Below are 10692 nucleotides of genomic sequence, written 5' to 3' on the forward strand. Positions count from 1 at the left end.
AATTTACCATCCATCAGCCTATGGCAGGAAGTTTCCTGTTAGAAATGCCTGTGAAGTAGGTCAACCATAGTTTATTTTTCTTAGGCATCAAAGTTCATGTCTTTTCAGAAAGCCAAATATAGGGCAGAGACAAAAAATCTAAAGATAAAAGTATTAACCACGTTTCACCAATCAGAAAACTTATATATATGCATTTTGAAAGAACATTAGGGTACTCCTAGTAGACCAAATCATGAACAGTCTGGAAAATGATACAAACAATAAAAACCAGAAAATCTAACATGGGTTTTTCAAAGCAACAGATAAAGGAAGAAGGTTAAACTGTGAGACATACTTTTTATTTCAGCTAAAAGATATATGTATACGTGTACAAAATCGAATGTCTTGCTTTATCTTCACAGCAATAACCATAACAAAATCTGACCTTCACCTGTGTCCATATTCACTTTCCCTAGTCTCCCTTTTAAATAGTTTTTTCTTACTTCCCACTTTAAGCAGCAATGACTTAAATATCTGTTCTAAAAAATAGCCTTTTTTTAATGTTAATTTTTAAAAATGCTTTTAGTCTAAGACTGATCTTTTCAACCCCATAAAGTAAGTTTTATACTCTGTCCCATCTTTTGAGATTATCACAGTTTAGTACCTAAGGAATTTAGTATTTGTCACTTAACGGTACAGACTATGGCACTGAACACAAGATGACTATAAAGTAAAAGGTGAATTTAGGTCGAGGTGAGAAGAAACTCCACAAACAAGAAGGCTACAGAAAAGAAGGAACACAGGGGCACCTGTGTGGCTCAGTCAGTTAAGCTTCTGACTTAGGCTCAGGTCCTGATCTCATCTGTCTTTGGCTCAGGTGGTGATATTGGGTCCTGGGATGCCCACAGCAGGCTCCCCGCTCAACAGGGAGGGTGCTTGTCCCTCCCCCACACCCTCAAATAAATAAATAAAATCTTTAAAAAAAAGAAAAAAGAAGAGAAAGAACACAATTATTGATGTTGATTGACACCCTCAGGATGTCACAGCATTGAAGATTTGTCCTATGCTTCAGGGCTCATTGAATGTTAAGCGGTTTGGGAGTCAAGTAGGAACAATAGCAAGGCTTTAGTCAAAATGCCCAGCTTGCATGGGGTCTGGCAGCAGCTTTCCACAGGGTCTCTTCCAATATAGGGTTACTGCCAAATCCTTCTGAATCCACTTCTCAAGCATTTAGCTTTCCTTGGCAGCAGAGCATGGATTCGAGTAAAACCTGCCTACGCCTCTTGTTCAGAATGAGTGCCAAGGTGAATTCAATTTTGAGGGAAGCAAAAATTCTCTCTCTCTCTCTCTCTCACTCTCCCCTGCCATCTCTCTTTCTCTTCTTTGTTTGGGATAGTCTGTAGTAACCTGTTAGGTGATTAGCAATATTTACATGTAGATGGAGAGAAAATTCCTAAAATAACACGGTGTAAAAGAGAAATGGGACATTTCATGTGCAAAGATGAGATGCAGTTTTTGAGGGTAATGTACAAGTCACAAAAGAAAAGAAGGTCTTATAGTTAAATGGGATATCAGACATTATTGTTTTTATTTTTAACTTTTGCAAATAAACCTTAGCCTCAGGAAGGTTACTGTGCCTTGTCTAATGTACAGAGGCACCAAAAGTTTGTTTTTATTTCTGATAATTCTTAATATGTGACTCAATAAAAGGGAGTCATATGTTCAAAATAGAGTTTCATCTGACCTATGTAGTAATTCATATTATGGTGGTACCTGGGTGGCTTAGTTGTTAAACATCTGCCTTCGGCTCAGGTGATGATCCCAGGGTCCTGGGATCAAGCCCCACATCTAACTCCCTGCTCAGCTGGAAGCCTGTTTCTCCCTCTCCAACTCCCCCTGCTTCTGCTCCCTCTCTCACTGTTTCTCTCTCTGTCAAATAAGTAAATAAAATATTAAAAAAAATAATTCATACTATGAAAGAGCTTTTACAAAATACATTTTTTGTCCTTATGAAAAAGTGTGTCCATAATAAAAATAGAAGTGTTTCTTCTTAAATTTTATTAATTTGTTGGAAAACAACAACAACACATCATTCTATAGCCTGCTTCCTCCTCCCTCTCTCTCTCTGCCTGCCTCTCCATCTACTTGTGATTTCTCTCTGTCAAATAAATAAATAAAAAATCTTAAAAAAAAAAAGATTTTATTTATTTATCAGAGAGAGAGAGGGAGAGAGTGAGCACAGGCAGACAGAATGGCAGGCAGAGGCAGAAGGAGAAGCAGACTCCCTGCTGAGCAAGGAGCCCGATGTGGGACTCGATCCCAGGACGCTGGGATCATGACCTGAGCCAAAGGCAGCTGCTTAACCAACTGAGCCACCCAGGCGTCCCCCAACACAATCTTTTCAAATTCAACTTAGATTATATAGAAGATGGATACTTAAAATATTGAAAAGTAGAGATATCTTTCAGAAAAGGCAAACTGCTAACTTACATGTGAAGCCAGAAGAATACATTAGAGTTTTTATATTGATTTCTGTATTTCTCATGGAATTTCTTGTGGAAACAGTATATCAGAAACTAAATCATGGTAAGGTTTTTTATTATAGTATATTGTATTATAACCAGCATTTTCTCATTCAGATGTCATGTTTTTATTGGTTGCCAAGTTTGTGGCCTTATACTTATGTTGATGGAATTCTAGGTTTTTTTTATTGATTATTATTCTGATTTCTTACATTGAATATATATTTTTTTTACTTACATGGTGTTGGCAATTACATACAAAATAATATATGCCAGAATAATGATCATTTTGTTTAGTATTGGTTTTTTATATTTGCCGTGACTTAACAGAACTCTCCTACCTGAAGTTTTGCCAGAAATCATTTTCCTTGGGTACAATCATACAGTCAATGTGGTATAGGACTGATGTTGTCCAAATTATAATTGACACAGAGTACTGAGTCCTAAAGGACAAGAAAAAAATTTAACAAAAAGTCAGGTCTACAGATAACTATGACTCATAAAAGAAAAAAATAAAGATACTCAGCCCAAAGTGGCAGAAATGGTCAGATGAAAACAAGAGGATCAAAAGAAGATAGAATCATGAATTCCTAGGAAAGGAACAGGGGAAAACGATCATAGGTGAAGAAACCAGCCAATCGATAAATCAGCTAGATTGAGGTTAGAGTTAGACACTCACCCTGGATTTAGAGATGATTTGTAATACCAGTGAGAATAATTTGAGGGAAAAGGAAAGGTGAGGATTTTATTTTTTAAAAAATGCTGAGAAGAATAAAGGTCAAAAAACAAGCGTGTGTGTGTGTGTTCAAGTAAGTATCTGTATCGGTAAATATTTTAAAATCTATTTCTATATTTTTCATCCATTTTAATACTACCGCACCTTCTTCTCCCTCCAACTTTATTGTGACCTAATCTCTTAGTGAAATTGATCAAGCAAATGATGGTAGCAATAACTTCACTGCTTACGTATTTGTATTTAATGCTTCACTGAAGTTGAAAGTTGGAATTTAGTTTCATATTTTTTTTCTACAGGGTGTTCTGGCTAGTCCTCTTCTAATGGTTTGTTTTTTTGTTTTTTTGTTTTTTTTTTGTCTTCCATTTCCTTCTTGTTAGGGGTAGTGCTCCAGGAGAGGGGAAATGTAGACTATTGTCAGAGTCTCAGAGTCCCTGAACCACACAGGCATCTGCCAGGTAGGACTGCGAGGCTGGTATTAAAGATGCCTCTCACCTCCATCAACCAAGTCAGAGCTCCTCGCAGAGCACTGCACACTGCCAATCACAGCAAATGTCTCATCTCACAGAGATGTTCGAGGCAAACCAATCTGATTAATAAATTCATCTTATGGATAAATCAACCACTTTTTTCTTTTAAACTTTGCATAAGAGAGATTTTACACCCTTTTCAGGAATTGTTGATCTTCGTCAAGTAGTTCTTCTCCTTAAGTCTGGCTCTAAAAAGTCTCTTAAATGTTAGATACTGAAAACAAAGCACTCTGTCAGAATTCTAATAATTCAGTTAAAGTCCAAGAGTAACTCAGTCTAAGACTTACATTCATGCTAATTTAGAGTTCAAGTTTTCCTAACATGTATAACATGGTGGTATGAAAGAAAGAAAGAAAGAAAGGTAGGTCTGACTATTAATTAAGGGTCACTGTAAAAATATCGGCAACAAACAGCACGAAATATAAGTGTATTTCTAGTTTTCTGAGTCAGAACTATGTTTAGTTGAATCATATGTTACCTGTGAAAATACAAAGCAGTCCAATTGTGACCCAAAGCCTCACATAGAATTTCTATCAAGGAGTCATCTAATAACACAGTCCTTATTTGAAATGGATTTTCAGGACCTGGCCTCCAACTCAGTTATAAAAACACAGAAGCCTGCTTCTGCAATGAGAATCAAGCCCTTGCTCTCACTTAACAAACCCCTTTACTGGCACCTCTACTGCCATTTCTTAAATACAGATTTATTTGCCTTTCTTTTGATCAATGAATTTGTTCAGATTTAGTAACAAAGTAAATAGTCCACAAACAGAACCAGATCTTTATATTTAAACCACAGTTAATTACTTGTGTGAAAACATTTGGAATTATTTTATAAAGGGGTCTAGAAAATATTTCATTTCCTACTTGTGAAGGATCTTAGACTCACTCATTTTAACCATACAAAAGCAAAGTCTTGATATCACAGTCCTTTTTAATGACTACAGTTCTCTATTTTTTCCACAAATATATGCATGTCTAGCCCTGTGCTCAGAACTATTCCAAATGCTTAATTCTGCAAATCAATTATGGTTCAGTTATAGCATATTTTCATTTGAACCAAATCCCTTAGGAAGACATGGGAAATTCAAATTCTTTCACTGAGAAGGAAGCCTGATGCCACCTGAATCCTTACATAACTAAACCAAGTGTTGTAGTCAATGCTGGTTATTATAGAGCTAATGATGATGGATCAATTGATAGTAGCATTTCTAAGAAAACACAAACCTTAGCCAAAGAGTGTATTATGTGCAGTCACTTTTTCATTCACTCAGGCAATAAGTCTCCTTGTGAAAGGACAAGATAAAACTTAAGGGGAATAAAGGCCAGATGCTACCCAGGTCTACACAGAAGAGTTTCTAGATTAGAAAACATTCACTTGGAAAATACTATCTGATTTAATCTGATTTGTTATATGGGAAATGATAACCATTATATTGAAACATGGAAAGAATCTAATCATCAAGAATTATTTTATTGGGGCGCCTGGGTGGCTCAGTGGGTTAAGCCTCTGCCTTTGGCTCAGGTCATGATTCCAGGGTCCTGAGATTGAGACCCACATCAGGCTCTCTGCTCAGCAGGAAGCCTGCTTCCCCCTCTCCCTCTCTGCCTGCCTCTCTGCCTATTTGTAATCTCTGTCAAGTAAATAAAATATTTTTTAAAAAATAAAATAAAAATAAATTAAAATTAAAAAACAAATTATTTTATTGAAAACTTTGTTTTATTTAAATCCTAAACAGACCATGAATTGGGTATTTTTATTATCATTGTATAAATTAAAGACAAAAAACAAATTATATCACATTTATGTAATATAATTTGTATAAGGTCATAGAATGAGCTGGGGTAGGATTGAGATTTGAAGCCAAATTTGGTCTCTGAAAGTCAGTTCTTACCCATCTATGACAAAGCAATAGCTGTATATAATTAAACAAAATACTTGGATAACAAAGTGCTTTTTGGTGTGCAACTACAAATCAATACCTCTGAAGACTCTGAACATTACTAAAAAAAATGTTTGAATGCATAATGCATAGGCTGCAGTAAATAGATGATAATCATCTAAATAGTATACACATTCATTGTTTGAATTTATATAAAATAAGCTTATATGAAAAAGCATGAGTCAATCAATTTAATTTATAAACTCTCACATGCCCAACACTATTCTTGAACTCTAAAAGAAACACAAGAATATAAATCTCATCAATCTCTTATAGTAGGTAACAATCTACACTCATCAGGCACCTAGACACAAAAAACCAAAAAGCAAAATGGCACTAGTGATGACAGGTTTAATACTGAGATTAATATTTATTTGAAGAATATTTTAAGCTGTATTAATATTTTGAAAATAATATTAAGAATAATCATCATAATGCATGAAATAAAATACTATTGTTAATACACAAAGAATTGTAACACACAGGCTCATTCTTATAGTTTCAAAATATAGTTTGAAAAAAGGTGTTCATGGTAAATGACAACTCTTAAAAATTTCACTACATATTTATTAAGACAATTACATGCAAACTCTTATGGTCCTGATCCAAATACCTAATCTTTCATTTTTCTGATTGCTACTAAATTTGGACAGGAAATAAAGAGGCAACTCTTTTAAATGGGAGATTAAAAGGTTAGAACAATATTTTTAAGAAAATATCTTTATCACAGCTTTGGCTTTCCATCTCAGCAGACAAAACAAAGTACATGGGTCAGTAAATGCCATCAATACCATTCATGAATGCATGAATACAGCAAAATCACATGCATAATAAACAGCTCCTGCCAAAATGCAAAAGACTCTTTTGTAATAAATATAATGTTTCAGTAGTAAATATTGAGAACATCCCCTCCCTGACTTCTAGCCAAGATTGTCAATCATACATGAGCTTTTCCCTTTATCTCCAAAGTTCCCAGAATATAGATTTTAAATCCTTCTCAGGCTCAAATTCTTTACAATAGTTTTCCAGAGGCAGGAGAGAGAGTAGGAATGGCTTTGAGAATTATGGAAGGATAGAGAAAAGCTAAAGATATAAGGTAGAGGCTAAAAGTTATAAGCTATAGAAGCTAGGGATTTTGGCAAAGGAGAAGACAATACAACCTAATCGTTAAAATGGAACACCAGGCCCCAAATGGTGTTACTTTAGTTAAGCCCCACCTAGACTTAACACCAAAGCTAATTACAGTTTCAGCCTCTCCCTAAAGTGGAATTTTAAACCAATCAGTCAATATTCCTGATCAGCTCTAGTGAGATAATCCCTATGATAAGATTCCCTTCTCCTCCCCCTAAGGGAAGGTGACCTTGCCTGAAATAAATCCTTTCTTTTGCTAATAATTTTCTTGTCCACACCATTTTTGCCTGTAAAAGCCTTCCATTTCGTACAACTCCTCTGAGCACCCTTCCATTTGTTAGAAGCAGGGACACTAACCTGGTTCATAAATCATTGAATAAAGACAATTTACTCTGTTGAGTTTTGTGTTTTAACATAACACATGCACAAAAACATTCAAAAAGAAACTCAAAACACTCCTTCTCTTCACTATGTCAAAACTGATATCAATTTTCAGATTGATATGACTTGGTTTTAACCTAAATAATCAGTGTTAAAATGATCAAGTGTTCTTGTTAATATAAAACCTGATATTGATAAATGCAAAGAGGAAATGAGCTGAACTTTAGGGTCATCCTTCCATTACCCCATCGTGATATTAAGACTTGGATTTTTCTTACCTATGGGAGATTTTGAATATTTCAAGTAAGCTCCAAAACCTTTCTTGGCATTATCAATGAATAACTGACAGTTCAAATCCTCTTTGGAATAAGCAGAATATAGATATATAAATAGATAATTTACAGCAGATACCCATTTAAATAAAAAATGAAAAAAAATCTACATTAAACTTATTGATGGTAGATGTAAAAATCCATCATTTGTTTCAAAGTTTGTCTAATGGTTCCAAAGGGGACTTATAATTTATGCAGTAGAAGAAGTAGGTGTTAGGGAAATTAGCTAAATAAAATTACAGACAAATATATGTGGATCTATTTAACCCACCATAATGATCAGGCCCTAAAACTGGAAAGGAGAATAAAAAAAGACAAAAAAAAAAGCAGCAATCTTTATCCCTAATAAAAATATCTCCATATTTTAATCTCAGAGTCATGCAAGACACTCTGAAAATATATCCTCTTTCCCCAACATATGCAAAAGATAATTAATTCTCTTATGATTTTTCTAGTGGAGGAGTGATCAGGTACCACAATGATTTATTTCATAAATTCCCTAAAATTAGCATTTGCTTTTAAGATCTTGATAATTGGTCCAATATTTAACAAGTCTGTGTAATTCCAAAATCATTTTATTCTAAATATTCTTTTCAGGAAATTTGTAATACTGTTTTCATTCTATAACCAGATTACCTGTGATTAAAAAATGCATTGCTCATAATTATTCTAAGTCAGAAATAAATCAATCCTGATTATGTGTAGACTAAATGATATTTCTCTTCATGTTCTATCCCCACAGTTAATCCTATAAGTGATAAATATAATGTTCCCAATCTTAAAGTATGAACAGAAAATGCAAACACTTCTTCTTAAAATTTAATGTTAATCCAATTTTTAATCAGAGGTAACAGGTCATAAGGTAAAACATGTTATTTCAAACACTAATAGAAAATCAGTATCTAAACCTGAATCAAAAGGCATAAAATATATGCTCTTTGATTTAGTCACCTGCTGTCTGGAAATATATCCTAAGAAATCACTCATTTACATAAAAAGACCTTTTTTAATAATGGAAATATTCAACAGGAAATAATTTATAAGAGCAAATATTGGAGATTAACTCAATATGCAAACAGTAAGAAATGGTTTCGTAAATTATGGAATAGCCACCAGAGAGAAATTTAGGTATATAAATTATTTTTTAGAAACATAGTATACAGTATGTTTAATATCATTAAATGTCTGTGACAACATGCAGAGGAGCATATGCTAAGAAAAATATGAAAAGGACAATTTTTTAAGAGTGATGAAATAATGCTAATATTCATGCAAATTTATATTTACTATTATGTTGTTTTGACAATGAATACTGATAAAATGGTAGTACTATTAAAAGGGGTGGAAATAATTATCATTTTTATATTATAGAAATATTCATAATCTACCTACTAATTAATAAATACACATTTATTGATTCATTTTGAAGGTGAGTAGTCCTTGACAGGCTAGAATGTAATTATTTTAATCCATTATCTTTTTTATGTAGAGTCAATCCATTTTCACAAAAGTTATATGTTCAGTGAACTTCCATCTTCTGTTTTTAATTTTGTAACTCCAGTTTCATAAATTCCAACTTTTATGGCACATAAATAATGCTAGAAAGGAACATGTGCTATATGCCTATAAATGCTCAACTGTTTCTGTTTCTGCAACTTTTCTATACATGAAGGATAGCGGGTCATATAATTATAGAAGAGGCATTTATGACCATAGGCTTTCAGTATTGTGTAATCATATCATGCAGTGTGATACATTAAATGTAAGGTTAAAAAAAGCAGGCAGGCTATACTTAAAGTCAACAAGAGGCCATCAACCTAGAAGAAAAAACAGTGACTATAGCATGAATTATGACACATGGGGCTATGTGAGATAGGCTCTTTCAACCACAACCATTAACAGCTTGTGAAAATACCATTAAAGGACTCATTTCAAAATGATAATATTTATCAAATGCGGACAGGTTTATATGGTGTTCATCAGATTTGAAACAGTGCTACTGGAATTTCATTGACTTGTGAAAGAGTCCTGAACCACAAAGGCTTGCTAATCACCTCTTCCCATGCTCCTTTTTATTTTATACTTATTTCATAATTTGTCAAGGTGAGTGCTACATGTACCTAAGAACACTGAGTTCTAAGTCTGATTTGGTTTTTTCCTTGCCACAAGAACTGGGACATGACATTTAAATGACCTCAATAAATAATGTTTTAACTAGGATATCTCTTGCTTTCCTTAGCTTATAACATTCCCTTGAAGTTTTTGTTGTTATTGTTGTTATTTGAGATATTATACATTTATGCTTCTTTCCATTTTGCTTAGCAACTATCCCAAAAGTAAAAATAGAAAATGGAGAAATATCAGAAATGTGTGTGTATGGGTTACACATGGGATCTTTAAGGTAAGGAAAGAAGAAATGGAGGGGGAGTAAAAATTAAATAATAATCAAAATTTATAAACTTTTACACTACCAAAACCCAAGTTCCTAGGGATTACCAGTCATGTCTCAAAGCAGAACAAAGTCACAGGAGGTGAAGACCAGTATTTTGGAAAATAAACATAACTGCCCACCACACACAACATCCACCATCATTGCCCTGCTTGTTTAATGAATGCAGATAATCTAGTTTGGAGATAGTCATCCTCTACCTATATGAAATGGAAATAACCTAACTAGTCCATCTTCCTAGGAAGAGGAAAACAATTCTCAATTTGGGCAACACTAAGAATATGGTCCACTCCTGTCCCCAGCACTGATTGGTTAAAAAGGATCAGTTCCCTAAAGACAGCTGGAACTGTTACATCTTCTCCAAATGCTTTAAAAATGGGAAGTGTCCACATAAAGTTAGGGGTAGCTAAGAACATGTTGAATAGAATAGAATAGAATAGAAAAAATACTGGTCCCACAAAATATGTCAATATCCTAAAGCCCGAGAATCTGTGCATAAGTTAGGTTACATGGCTAGAAAAATATTAGGCATTAAGTAGCTTTGAGATGACTGCTAATCAGATGAGTTTAAAATAGAATATTCTGGATTATCCAGGTGGGCATGATGTAATCATAAGTGTTCTTTATTTTTTTTTTATTTTTCTTTCTGATTTAATTCTTTAATAAGAGTTTATCAGTTAATAATAATAAAT

The sequence above is a fragment of the Mustela nigripes genome, chromosome 2 (assembly GCF_022355385.1).
Source record: "Mustela nigripes isolate SB6536 chromosome 2, MUSNIG.SB6536, whole genome shotgun sequence".
Classification (NCBI taxonomy): domain Eukaryota; kingdom Metazoa; phylum Chordata; class Mammalia; order Carnivora; family Mustelidae; genus Mustela; species Mustela nigripes.